The sequence below is a fragment of the Trichechus manatus genome, unplaced genomic scaffold (genome assembly GCF_000243295.1).
Source record: "Trichechus manatus latirostris isolate Lorelei unplaced genomic scaffold, TriManLat1.0 scaffold00024, whole genome shotgun sequence".
NCBI lineage: Eukaryota > Metazoa > Chordata > Mammalia > Sirenia > Trichechidae > Trichechus > Trichechus manatus.
Genome location: NW_004443960.1, coordinates 2,845,050 through 2,859,500, shown reverse-complemented (window position 1 = coordinate 2,859,500; position 14,451 = coordinate 2,845,050). Strand labels below are relative to the sequence as shown.

Genomic DNA, 14,451 nt, shown 5'->3' with positions numbered 1-14,451 from the left:
CTAATCCATACATCCACAAGTGTATTTCTGCTTTCAAGGGCTTTATATTCTCAGAGGGGAAGACCCACCAAAATGCAAACAACTGCAGCAAATGAAGCTCCAGGATGGGCAATATTTCAAATCAATTAATAGATCTGCTAAGACAAGATCTGTCCACTGTAAGTACACACCCAGTTTCCAAAACTCAGTCCTGCTATTCCTACTTGGCTTACTGACTCTTGTTTTGTATATTTACATTGAAAAGCACACAGGCAAGTACACAGTCCACTCTATGACTCTGTGTGTCTCTTACATTTCCGAGTTCCCATTCCCAACAACTTAGTTGCTCCTAAAGAGACCAGAGAAACAGCCTATTATTACTGGGTTTATCACAAGCTCCAGTTGATGAATTCATGACTCCTACTATTGCTTCTTGAATCTGCAAGAATTAGCAAAGGGAGTTCCTAAAATTTACTCCTCAGTAAATAAGTATTACTATCTCCGCTGCTATAGTCTTACCTACTCGTCTGTCAGTTTGCCGCACTGTGGTGGCTTTCATGTTGCTATGATGCTGGATCGAAAACTACAGCCTTCAGTATGGATTACACCTCAACACAAAGACAAGAAAAATCCTCACTACTGGACCAATAAGCAACATCATGATAAACTACGAAAAAATTGAAGTAGTCAAAAATTTCATTATGCTTGAATCCACAGTCAACACCCACGGAAGCAGCAGTCGAGAAATCAAACGACTTATTGCACTGGATGAATCTGCTGCAAAAGACCTCTTAAAGTGTTAAAGTGTTAAAAAGCAAAGATGTCATCTTGAGGACTAAGGTGCACCTGACGGAGGCAATGGCATTTTCAATTGCCTCATATGCATGCAAATTCTGGCAATGAATAAGAAGACCAAAGAAGAATTGATGCCTTTCAATTATGGTGTTGGGGAAGAATACTGAACACACCACAAACTACTAGAAGAAGGAACAAATCTGTCTTGAAGGAAGTACAACCAGAATGCTCCTTAGAAGGTAAGGTGGCAAGACTTACCCTCACGTACTTTGGACATGTTATCAGGAGGGACCAGTCCATGGAGAAGGACATCATGCGTGGTAAAGTAGACAGTCAGCAAAAAAGAGGAAGATCCCCCACAAGATGGATTGACACAATGGCTGCAACAATGGGCTCAAACATAGCAAAGATTGGATGGTGCAGGACTGGGCAGTCTTTCGTTCTGTTGTACATAGGGTTGTTACGAGTTGGAACTGACTTGACAGCATCTAACAACATAACAGCAGTAATATAGTATTACCTGGGAGAAGTGGGTACTGTCATTATGGAGTGGCCAATGCTCCACTGTATTCTAAACATGGGAAAGTTTCAGAAATGAAGGCAAGTCCTGAGTGAGTGAAGACAGGGGGTTCATGGTCTTGGTCCTGTGTGCAAGAAGGATGTTTGCAGCAATCACAGATCAGCTGTTTATAGCCGCCTCCATGGCCACTGGGACCAGATTCCCTGAGAGCCTCATTACAGATAAGCAGAAAGTAATTGTACCACCTACTTCTTAGTCCCTTTGGACTCAAGAATGATGACAAAGAATATTAGGTAACTCCTTATGGCACAGTGGTTAAGAGCTCGGCTACTAAACAAAAGGTCGGCAGTTTGAATCCTTCAGCCACTCCTTGGAAACCCTATATGGCAGTTCTACCCTGTGCTATAGGGTCGCTGTAAGTTGGAATCGACTTAACAGCAACAGGCTTGGGCCTAGGTCAGAACTTGGAGATAAAGCAATCTGGGTCCAGACAATTCCCAGACAAAATTCTCTGGAGCCTCAAATATCATCACCTTGCTGATCTGGGCTTATGTTTATAGGTTTGGAAATTCCACTATTAAGACATTTTTCTTCTTGCTTTCTTAGCTCAGAAACTAGGGGGATTACAGTGTTATCCCTGTAAACCTGTTTTCTTCTCATGTCTGGTCATCTACTGCATGGACTCAGTGATGCCTTTGCCAGTGGGAATGCTGGGGCACATTATAACGCTGTCCTTACTCCTTAAAACATTTGGTGTGAAGGATAATCTGTGTGTAATGGGGTAGGGGAAGGTGGGGATATATCAGGAAGTACATAGCATTGCCATGATTGAGGAACTCCAGGCTCCTGGAGTAGGTTTCTCTTGGGATGTCTTCCCAACTCACAAAGCATCACCCAGTTCAGAGTTCCCCCCTAATCCATAGATTCACATGTCTATTTCTCCTTTCAAGGGTCTATATTCTCATAGAAGACTCCCCACAAGTGCAAACTGCAAGAGAAGTTTGTACAAGACACATTGGGAGCATAAATAAGCAATTTCCATTGGGATGGGTGGAGAAAAGTAAAGAAAGACTTGAGTTTTAAACACAAATAGGTGCTTTTCAGGAAAGGGAGGTCAGTTTGGGGAAGGAGGCTTGTGAAGATATTACAGGCAGAAGGAAGTAAGTGTGGCCATCAGGGAACCTAGTCTACTGGAGAAGGGGTAATCAGGTTTGAGTGGAGTTAGAGTGTGTGGATTAGAGCGGGGAAAGAGGCACGGAGCAGACAGCAGATCACGACATCCCAGAAAAGAGGGTGATCATGCAATTTGGTTTGCCTGGCAAGTCTGATTTTACCTCTAATTATTGATAGTCTCCTTTTACCCAATCATTGTCTGCGTGGTAAATTATATCTCACAATAAGCCATATAGAAATGTTTAGATTTTATTCTGGGATCAGAGGAAGTGTCTTCAAAGACTGCAAGCCCACGAAGGATATGATATGATTTGCATTGTAGAAAGATCCCTGTGACAGCAGTGTGGTGAGTTAAATCAGAGAAGGGGAACTCTGAGGCAAAGAGACCAATATTAAGTATTGCCATAATTCAGTAAGATGTACAACCCTGAACGATGGCAAACATGGAGAATAGGGAATATCATGAGGGATGCTAAGGAGGTAGAGTGCAGAGCACTTAGTGGCTGATTGGCTATGTGGGCTGAAAGCAAGTGTTGGGTGATACCCAACACAGTGGTACCATCAATTAGGATAGGCAATGCAGGCTGGAGAGAAGTATGAGGTGTGTTTGCACATGTAGGGTGGGTTGTGGTGCTGGTGGAAGCAGCAGGAAATGATAGGTGTGAAGTTGTGTAAGACATGCAGGTGAAGTTGTCCAAGAGGTGAGTATTGTAAGTCTACAGTCAAGGGGTGGTTTGATGGATATGGATTTAGACGTCCCCATATCCAGTTCAGTTACAGACACCAAAATGAATCTAATTGTCCAGGGAGAGAGTGTAGAGTGAGATAGAAGTTCAAGAATAAAACTCAGACGGACAAGATATATACGGAGATGATAGATGAGGAGGTGACAAAATAAATGGGGCAAGGAGACAGGCAGCAAGGCGAAAATAGTTTTTAAGACACTAATGCACATGTGAGTTAAAAAAAAAACTAATGCTAAACAATGCCAAATGCATGAGAAATCAAGGAAGATTAGTGGATAGCATCGCTGTATTTTATTTTCAGATAAAATACTAAATAATGTTTTCAGTAAATAGTGATTGGCAAATGGACCAGGTCCCAGTACCTAAACTTTGGTCAGGCAGCGTGATGTAGCTGTTCTTTTTCACTGTGGTTGTGTTAGTTTCTTAGTGTTGATGCAACAGAAATACTAAAATAGATTTTTTTTTTTTTTCCTCACAGTTTAGGCAGCTACGAGTATGGATTCAGGGTGCTGGCTCTAAGGGAAGGCTTTCTGGCTGTTAGCTCTGGGGGAAGTCCTTGTCTCTTTTTCGCTGTGTTCCTCCATTCTTTGAGGGTCTTCATGTGGCATTGCATCTATTTCCAGCCCCCCCACCCCTTTGGTGTTTACTTGCTTCTGTTCCTAATCTGCCCTTTGTGTACCTCAAAAGTGATTGGTTTAAAACACACCCTTACACTAATGTGACCTCATTAACATAACAAAGGAGATCCTTTTCCCAAAAGGGATCACTTCCACAGGTATAGTGGTTAGGGTTTACAACACATATTTTTGAGGGACACAATTCAGTCCATAACAGTGGCAATACAGGTGTTGTTACTGATGTTAAAATGTTGTCTCAGCTTCAGTTCTCCAAAAGCACATGCTAAGGTGGCTTTTGAGGTACAAGACGTTTACCAGAGATCAACACCTGTGGAAGGAGGAGGTGGAAGCAGGATTGTGGGATGGGAAGAGTGAAACTCCAAGGCAAGCTCCACACAGCTACGGCTTCTCTTAGAAGTGTATGTCTGTGTAATCTTTATTCTTCTATTGACACAGAAATCATTCTGTAAAACATTCTTAAAAATATATCTTGAAGTGCTTTCAATATAAGAAAGTACAAATCTCTATCCATTTTAGGGGATGTATTGGATTCCCTTATAAGGATGATTTGTAATCTATTTATTGGTTCCCTATTGAAGGATACTTGAGCTCTTTCAGGTGTTACGTGTGTGTGTTCACAACAATCAACATTCTTGTAGCTGTATCTTGGCATGGTTTTGCAAGAATAATTTACCTGATACCACAAAGTATTATCAAGTCCCCCCTCCAAAAAAAAAAAAAAAAAAATCCTAAAACTAAAATAGCCCAGTCTTGGCACAATAATAAAAACCCAAATCAACATAGCAGAACAGAGAGGCTAAAAACATATCTTTAGCTATATATCTGTATCCCTTTATCTGTATCTCTCTATACATCTGGAGCCCTGGTGGTGCAGTGATTAAGAGCTATGACTGTTGTTTCCTTGGAAACTGTATACGGCAGTTCTACTCTGTCCTATAGGGTCTCTATGAGTCAAAATCAACTGGATGGCAGTGGGTTTGGTTTTTGTTTTTTCTATATATATAGGTATACATGAATTTACAGAGTTGTTCAGAGGATGTACTTGGTCATGGAGTTGGATAAGTCTCAATCCTGGCTGCATCATGATCTTACTGCAGGACCCTGACCAATCACTGAATCTCTCTAAACCCGGGATGTCTTGAGCAGGGATGCTAAGGATACTTACCTTACTGCCATGATCATTAAAATAGATACCTTAGAGAAAGGACTTGGTCAACTACCTGGAACATAAGTTCTCAACATATATTCCACATAACAGCATTTTGCAAATGAGAAAAGCGGTGTTACAAATCAGAGAGGACAGGGAAGGTCATCAGAAACGATCTGAGACAACCTGATCAACATATTTGAGAAAATGAAATTATATTGATTGTAGCTTTATTAAAAAGTTAAAAGTAAAACCTAAAAACTAGAAGAAAATATAGCTGAAGATTTAAATCATCATAGAATAGGAAGAAAAGATAAACCGTAAGAGAAGTGGGAGAAATCAGAAAAGAAATCCTTGCTTGCTAGTGGTGAGTACATAAAAATGTAATGATTTTATATATCCAAAACATCGATCACAAGACCAAAGGCCAAGGAAAAACTGGCAGAAGCATTTTGCATCATTTGTGAAAAGATGTCTGACATACTCAATAAATATTATTTAACAATTTATCGTCAAATCCATATTTATTGAACTCGTAAGTAATAAAAACAATTTAAGAGAAAAACAGTTAAAGGGTAGGATGGACAATTTAAAAGAATAAGTGAAAAGATTTGTTCTCATTAGCAAAAAGAAAGGAAATGGAAATTGAAGCATGAATGCCAATTGAAACAAAAATTCAGTATTGCTTTATTTAATAAATTGGTAAAATATTAAAATGCCAGGGCTGATGAGAGTGTGGCGAGAAGGCAATCTCATATCTTGCTGTTAGGAAATAATTTGATAAAAATGTTCTAGAACCTTTGAGTATGGCGTTATTTAAAAAGCTGTCTATATGACACCAAAAGTTGAACAATTACTCCAAACCAAAGATGTGAAGATAAGGGGGCAGAGAAACTAGAGCTCTAGGAATGAAACAGCCAGAACACAATTAAGGACAATGCTGACACATTGTGAAAAATGCAACTAATGTCACTGAAAATTTTGTATAGAAATTGTCGAATGGGGACCTAATTTACTGTGTAAACTTTCACCCAAAATACAATAAAACATTAAAAAAAAAAAAAAGTTCTGATAGGCAATTAGTAATATGTATTACAATGTCGACAATTATCCCAAATTCCTTTTTGAGGAATTTATCCTTAAGAAATAAAAGATGCCTACAGAAATATATGTACAAAGCTGCTTACTGATATATTTATGTATAAGAGTAAAAAATCAAAGTCAATGAACAAAATACAATGGAATTTGTAGAGCCCTGGTTGCAGAGTTGTTAAGTGTTTGGCTCCTAACCCAAAGGTTGATGGTTCGGCGGTGGTTCACCAGCCACTGGGAGAGAGAAGTATGTGGCAGCCAGCTTCCGGATGATGACCCGCAGGAATCCCTGTGGGGCAGTTCTACTCTGTTGGATAAGGTGGCTAGGAGTCAGAATAGACTCCCCAGCAATGGGTTTTTTAAGAACATTTTAGGATTTTATGTTTCATGAATTAATGTTAATGATAAAACAGGATATACAACTTAGCTGTTCATGGGAAACAAGACCAAGGATACTCAGATAAAATAGATTTTTTAAACTAGAAAATTATTAGAATTGATTGTGAATCCAAGAACTGATTCACAAGAAATAAATGGTACAAGCCTCTACAAAAAGCAATCAAAAATATGAATAAAGTTAGAAACAAAAAGAATACTAATAAATTTAAAAAGATTTTTAAACATATGTGGAAATACTAGAGGCAATCACATGTTAATTATATTTGAAAACCTAGTGAAGTAGATGGTTTTCTGTAAAAATGTAAAGATAGCAAAAACTAACGTACATGAAATAAAAAGCAATATATTTTTACTGAGGGAGACATTTAAAAACATCGCCCTCTTTTCTCACCCACGTACAGACCAAAGGCTGGTGATTTCTTTCAGACTTCCAAGGAACAGTCACTTTCTATCATATTATGAAGAATTTGTGGATGTATAGACTAAATATTGAAAACCCTCGCATGCATTCTTCAAGGCAAACATCTTAATAAACAAATTTGACAAGTATAAAAAAAGAAAATCGTATGTTAAACTCAAAAACAGCCTCTGATGCTGAATTCTGCCGATTTTCACACAAGATGTCATCTTACCATCTCTATGAAATGAGAAATTAAGGAAAACTGCCCTATTTTCCTCTTTCCTCCTCAAAATCCAGAGCAGCCTTTTCAGTGGTGTTTTATCCGGTTTCCAATATTTCTTGATTTTTTTTTTACCATAATTGTTTTAAAAATAAATCTGAAATCACTTTTTTTTTGTTTTTTTTTATCCTTTTTTATTGTACTTTAGATGAAGGTTTACAGAGCAAATTAGTTTCTCACTGAACAATTAATATCCATATTGTTTTGTGACATTGCTTGCCACCCCCATGACATGTCAACACTCTCCCCTTCTTCACCTTGGATTCCCCATTACCAGCTTTCCTGTCCCCTCCTGCCTTCTTGTCCCTGTCCCTGAGCTGATATGCCAATTTAGCCTCATTTTTGTTGGATGAGCCTGTCTAATCTTTGGCTGAAGGGTAAACTTCAGGAGCAACTTCAGTATTGAGTTAAAAGGGTATCCGGGGACCATAGTCTCGGGGTTCCTCCAGTCTCTGTCAGACTAGTTAAGTCTGGTCTTTTTTTGTGAGTTATAATTTTGTTCTACATTTTTCTCCAGCTCTGTCTGAGACCATCTATTGTGATCCCTGTCAGAGCAGTCAGTGGTGGTCATTGGGCATCATCCAGTTGTGCTGGAGTGAGTCTGATGGAGGCTGTGGTAGTTGTGGTCCATTAGTCCTTTAGACTAATCTTTCCCTTGTGTCTTTGTTTTTCTTCATTTTCCCTTGCTCCAGAAGGGATAGGACCAGTGGAGTATCTTAGATGCCCCAGCTTTTAAGGCCCCAGACTTCAAATTACATTTTAAATAGTACATTTCCATTACGTTTAAATGAGGGAAAAAAATTACTAGTGAGTAAATTTTGCTGAAGGAACTGGATGGAAATATGTCAGGGCAGTAAGATAAAAATTGTGGAAATTGTATAGAAATTTGGAAAAGGTTTGTTATAAAATGAAAACAGAAAGCCAGGATATAAATTAGGGTCTATGTACAAATACCTGAGCATGTTGACAGAAGACAAGAAAAAGCTGAAGTTGGCATGGCTGGCATTGGGATTGAGGAAGATAGTTCTTTCTTATTTAAATTACCCATATTCCTGCTGTAATGTTGTATGATACGTAAAGCTCAGGTTAAAAGGTAAAAATAATTAGCTCAAATGCCTGGAAGAATTAGGACTTCCCAGAGACCTAAATAAACCCTTTTTCTGCTAAGCATGGAGAAATTCAAAGATCATCAGTATCAGACAAGGTCACTCTGTGACCATGATGGATTAAGACAAAACAAGACCACTGTGTTCATGTCTGAACACAGACAAAACCATAAACATTGTCCAAGCCACAGAAATGACGGAACTCCCCATCCTGGCTGATAGGAGTGTGGTAAATTCCTTACCAATTACAGCTTCTGACTCCCATGGTCATTCTAGATAAGATATTGACATGCCCAATAAGAATGACCCCTGATTTCTGACAACATTGAATCCAGATCAAAGCCCTGATTCCTTAAAACCTCACCAAAATTAGCTCACACTCAAATCTTATAAGACCTTTCTAACGCCCTGCTACTGGGAAGTGTCACAGTTCCCCACTGAGTGTGTTCTTTCTTGTTGTCATGAATAACAGACACAGTAAACTAGAGGAATGTTGCTGGTGGTTTTGGCTGGAGGGCATTGGCAGTTGGAATAGTTCAGTCATTTGATAAAAGCATCCCTCTTTCCCTCTTTAACTTAAAGAGTTGTATCAAGAGTTTCATTCTCCCAAGATAAATATATGGATGGACAACTGTTACGTTTCAGAGAATGGGGTGGGGGGGAAGGTTTTATTACAAATTAGTATCCTTTATGACATTCGGAGTCCATGTCATCACTGAACAGAAAATATTTTCAGAGAAATCACTTTTCTTAGGGCCCCTATCATGTCCTTGTTCCTCAGGCTGTAGATGAAAGGGTTCAGCATGGGGGTCACTACTTGTACATCACAGCTGCTGCAATGTCTTTCTCAGCTGAATGGGAGGATGAAGGGTTGAAATACACAGCCATGACAGTGCCATAGAAGAGGGAAACCACAGCCACGTGGGAGCCACAGGTGGACAAGGTTTTCCATTTTCCCTTTTTGGATGGGATTCTCAGGACAGCCGAGGTGATGTAAATGTAGGAAACCAGGATGCAAACAAATGGGGTGATCATTATCAGGGCCCCCTCAGTAAGAATCATCATGTCATTGAAGTGTGTGTCGGAGCAGGAGAGTCTCAGGAGAGGAGTCACATCACAGAAGAAGTGGAGGATCATGTTGTCTGCGCAGAAAGAGAGTTGAGCCATCAGCAGGGTATGCAACAAAGCATTCAGACTGGCAATGACCCACGACCCAGCCACCAGCAGGGCACAGAGCTGAGGGGTCATCTTTGTTGTGTAGTGTAAAGGGTGGCACAAAGCGGTCATAGGCCATCACAGCCAGGAGGAGATTGTCCATGTCAGCAAACATAATGAGAAAATACATCTGCATGAGACGCCCAGAGAAGGAGGTGATCTGACTCCGGAATATGTGATTTGCCAGCATCTTGGGGACGATGGCAGAGGAGAAGCAGACATCCAAGAAGGACAGGTTGCTGATGAAGAAGAACATGGGGGTGTGCAGGCGGGAATCTGCACTGATGGCCAGGATGATGAGCAGGTTTCCCAGGACTGTGGCCAGGTGCATGCTCAGGGAGAGAACAAAGAGGAACAGCTGCTGCTGGGGTTGCCTGGAGAGCCCCAGGAGGAGGAACTCAGAGACACTCGACTGGTTTGCCTCGCTCATGGGTGTAGAAGCAGGTTAATGCACAAAAGCAAATTCAAATACCTAAACATGGATGGTGAAGATATGACAAATCAAGCTTCAGGTTGAGCCACATTTGCAAATCAGATAATAATGTTGCTAAGATACAATCAGCCCATCCCAGCTGCAGCCCCAATTTCCAACACTCAATCCTGGTGTCATTCCTACTGAAATCACTGGTACTTATTTTGCGTATTTAACATTGAAAAACACAAAGGCTTATACACAACCCAACTCTGACTATCTGCCTCTGCTTACATTTCCCAGTTTCCACCCCCCAAGTCCTTAGTTGTGCCTAAAGAGACAAGAGAAACAGCTGATTGTTACTGGGTTCATCCCAAATTCTAGCTGATGGATGCAGGACTCCTACTATTGCTGCCTGAATCTAGAATAACTCATGTCTCAGTAAACAAAAATTAATGTCTCTTCTGCTATAATCTTACCGAGGGAGGTTGAACCTGTAGCTATCATGTGTTCTTCACCTCTGCATAACTGGCCAATGCTTCTCTTTATTGTGAGGACTGGAAAGTCTTGGAAATATAGGCAAGTTCTGAGCAAGTAGGAGCAGGGGTTCATGGTCTTAGTCCTCTCTGCAAGAAGGATGTTTGTAGGAATCACAAAGTAGACATTTACAGGTGTCTCCATGACCACTGGGATCACATTCCCTGAGAGCCTCATTAGAGATGAGAAGAGAGTAATTGTCCTACCTACTTTTGGCCCCTTTGGACCAAACAATGATGACAAAGATTACCTAAGGTTTAGATGTAACTTTTAGGTCAAAGCTTGAAGATACTAGACACAGAGCCATCTTGGTGGAGACAAATCCCAGACAAAATTCCCTAGGACCTCAATCCTCATCACCTTGTTCTTCTGGTTCTGTATCCAAATATGTAAAAATATGGTTATTAAATCCTTTTTCTTCTCACTTCCTATGTTCAGAACTGGGGCTATTCCTGTGTTTTCTGTGTAACCCGTGCTTTCTCATGTGTGGTAATCTTTAGAGATGACTAGTGATACCTGTATTCTCCAATTTGCAGATGGGAATGGTGGGAACACATTACAAAACTAGACTTAGCCCATAAAACCATTTGGAATAAAGGATAGCCTGAAAGGGGGTTGTCTCAAGGAGAGGACAGCATGCTGTGATTTATGAACTCTAGATCTCTTTTGGGATATCTGTCTAACCCACATGGTTTAGCTTTTTTTCAAATTAGAACCTCCTAATATGAACAGTCACAGTGTAATGTGGCCCTAGCTATCATGTTTATCCTACATCCCCTCCATCTTTGTCATAGCTGATTGGACCAGGTATTTGGAACCGGGATTGGGAGATAGCCAGTCCATATCACTCTGTGACTTGGGTGGAATGTGCATACTCAACCCTCTTTTGCCTGATCCACTGACTGCCCATGGACTGAGGAACAGAGAGGGGCTGAAGAAAAAAACACACAGAGAGGAGACTATTTTAGTTGGAGAAAATCTTCTTGGTTTTCTGCTTCTGGGTTTTAGTCCTTTTCTGATGATTGGCTATATTTCAACATATTTCAGAAAGGACTCTGGGTTGCAAATAACAAACACAACCCTGGACAATTTTAACAGAAGATGATATCATAAAAAGAATATTGAGAAACGTTAGTAAGAAACATAAGGGGCAGTGAGTTTATATTAATGATAAGAAATATTTTGGAAAAGAAGTATGATAAGGGCTGCACATCTTGAAGAAGGTAATCATGTCACTGAATTTTACATGTAGAAATTGCTGAATTGGTGTATGTTTCGCTGTGTATATTCTCAACAACATTTTTTAAAAAGTAAAAAAAATATTGAATCACAATGGGACAAATGCTCTATGTTACTTATATGAAATAAGCAAATATATAGAAACCAAAGATGACTAGTGGTTACAAGTGGTAAGGCGTGGGGGGAGGATGGGACTTTTTGCTTAGAGGGCACTGAGTTTATGTTAATGGTGGTGGAATAACTTGGAAAAAGATAGCAGCAATGGTTGCACAACTGGACTGTAATCAATATCGCTGAATTATACATGTAGAAATTGTTGAAGTGAAGTATGTTTTGTTGTATATATCTTCATAACAATAATAAAAAAGCAATACCGAGCACCTCTCAAAATCACCAGGAAGCTGGACAGCCAGGCTTAGAAGGCCACTCATCGTATGCCAGTGCCCACAGCGTACCCCAGAACCAGCTGGTGAGGACACTGCTGCTGCCACCAAGCACTAGATGTTGCAGCCCGCGGTATAGATGCAGCTATCCTTGGACATGGGTTGCTACCACTAGCAGTAAAAAACCTGCATTTGCTCTGGAAAGAGGCACCATTTCTATTTTCCAAGACTGTTTGTTGTACAAACATCCTCAAAGTGATAGTCTGGAACAAAGGCTGTAGATGCCTCTGCCTGCAAAATGTGCAGAAAAGCAAACAACTTACTATATGGGATCAAATTGTTAACGGTAACTCGAAGGGTTAGATAGGAAGGTTAGGGGGGAGTGAGTTTATGTCAGTAAGGGAAGAACAAACTGGAAAGGGACGTGAAAATGACTACACAATTGGGAGAATGTAATCAATGTCACCATATTGTACATATATTAATTGGTGTATGTTTTGCTGTGCGTATTTTCAACAACAACAACTAAAATACACAGAAAAGCAAGAGCCCATGGAGAACTATCTCCCAACAAGCATGTATTAATTTTATAGTCGCAAACTTTTGTTCATTTGATTTTTAAACAGTGGGTGGAGATGGAGGTATCCATTGTAGACTATTCTTCTTGGTGTAGAATTGGAATCAGTTGTTTTCTCACCTACCAGAAGTTCTTCAAAAAGAGGATCCTGACACCGAGGGAAAGAATTTTCACCCAAGCAAACTGTTTCAAAGGGTCTGAGAAGACGAGCAAACACAAGCCAAAAGAAAGCAGAGCTGGTGATATTAATATTAACCAAAGTAGACTTTAAGAGGCAAAAAGGAATGAAAAGGACAAAGATCATTGTTGTTAAAAGGCACAATCAATAAATAGATAACATTCGTAAACTTCTATGCCCTCCATAACCCAACGTCAAATCAAGAAGTAAACAATGTTAACATATAGAAAGAAAAGAACTGAAATGTTAATTATAAGACTACATCTTACAACATGGTGAATGTAATCAATATCACTGAATGGTACACTTAAAAATGGTTAAAATGGCAAATGTTTTGTTATATAAATTTACCACAATAAAAAACAGAAACAAACAAACAGAAGACATTATAGACGAAGGTAAATAAAATAAATAAGGGCATTAGGTATTTGACGGTTACAATTTCCATATACTGTTATATGAATTCTATTTTACAGAGGTAGCTATTGTCTTAGTTTGTTGTAACAGAAATACCACAAATGGGTGGTTTTAAGGAAAAGAAATTCATTTTCTTACAGCTCAGAAGTCTAAAAGTCCAAATTCAGGATACCAGCTCTCAAGGAAGGCTTTCTGTGGTCTCTAGGGGAAGAGCTCTTTCAGTTTCTGTAGACCTGGTGTTCCTTGATTCCCTGGCAATCTTCACATGACGTGTATCTTTCCCTCCATTTGTGCTTGCTTTTATGTGCTTAATCCGCTCTTTTTTTTTTTTTTTTTTTTCTCACAAGTGAGTAGATTTAAAACACACTCTACAGTGATATGGCCTCATTAACAAAGAAAACCTTACTTCCAAATGGGATTATGTCCACAGGTATAAGGTTAGGATTTACATGACATATTTTTGGAGGACACAATTCAATCCACAACAGCTATATCTTGGGGAGAGAAAACCTGATCGATGTTAAGTTCACCTACAAACATCCCAAGGACCTAGTGGGGATCTCAAGAGGAGAAGAGTAAATCTGAGCTGGCTGTTCTGATGCCTAGATGTTCACTGGGAGAGCTAGTTTGGCACAGTGGAACTGGAAGCCACCGTGGGCACAGCCACCATGGCTCAGAGTCAGGCTTTAATGGAGGATAAATAATCTCATATTTAAGTGCAAGCTGGAAAACGAATAAGGAAGATTGAATAAGAATTGATGTTTTTGAATTACAGTGCAGGCGAAGCATATTGAATATACCATGGACTGCTAGAAGACTGAACAAATATATCTTGGAAAAAGTACAGCCACAATGCTCCTTAGAAGCAAGGATGACGAGAATTCTTCTCACATACTTTGGGCATATTATCAGGAGGGACCAGTCCCTGGAGAAGAACATCATGCTTGGTAAAGTAGAGGGTCAGTGAAAAAGAGAAAGACCCTCAACAACATGGATTGACACAGTGGATGCAACTATGGGTTCAAGCACAGCAATGGCTGTGAGGATGGCACAAGATCAGGCAGTGTTTCGTTCTGTTGCACAGAGGGTCACTATGAGTGAGAACCGACTCGACAGCACCTAACAACAACAAAGTGAATGTGACGCACACAGCTGTGACCTGAGAGCCAAAAGTGGACCCAGCGCAGCCCCTAAAGGAATGTGGGCCTTCAGCATCAA

General features: G+C 39.9%; 1 pseudogene; it reads right to left on the bottom strand.

Moving 5' to 3' along the window:
- Positions 1–8,987: 8,987 nt before the first annotated feature.
- Positions 8,988–9,920, bottom strand: LOC105756134 (olfactory receptor 1361-like; annotated as a pseudogene).
- Between the last annotated feature and the right edge of the window lie 4,531 nt (positions 9,921–14,451).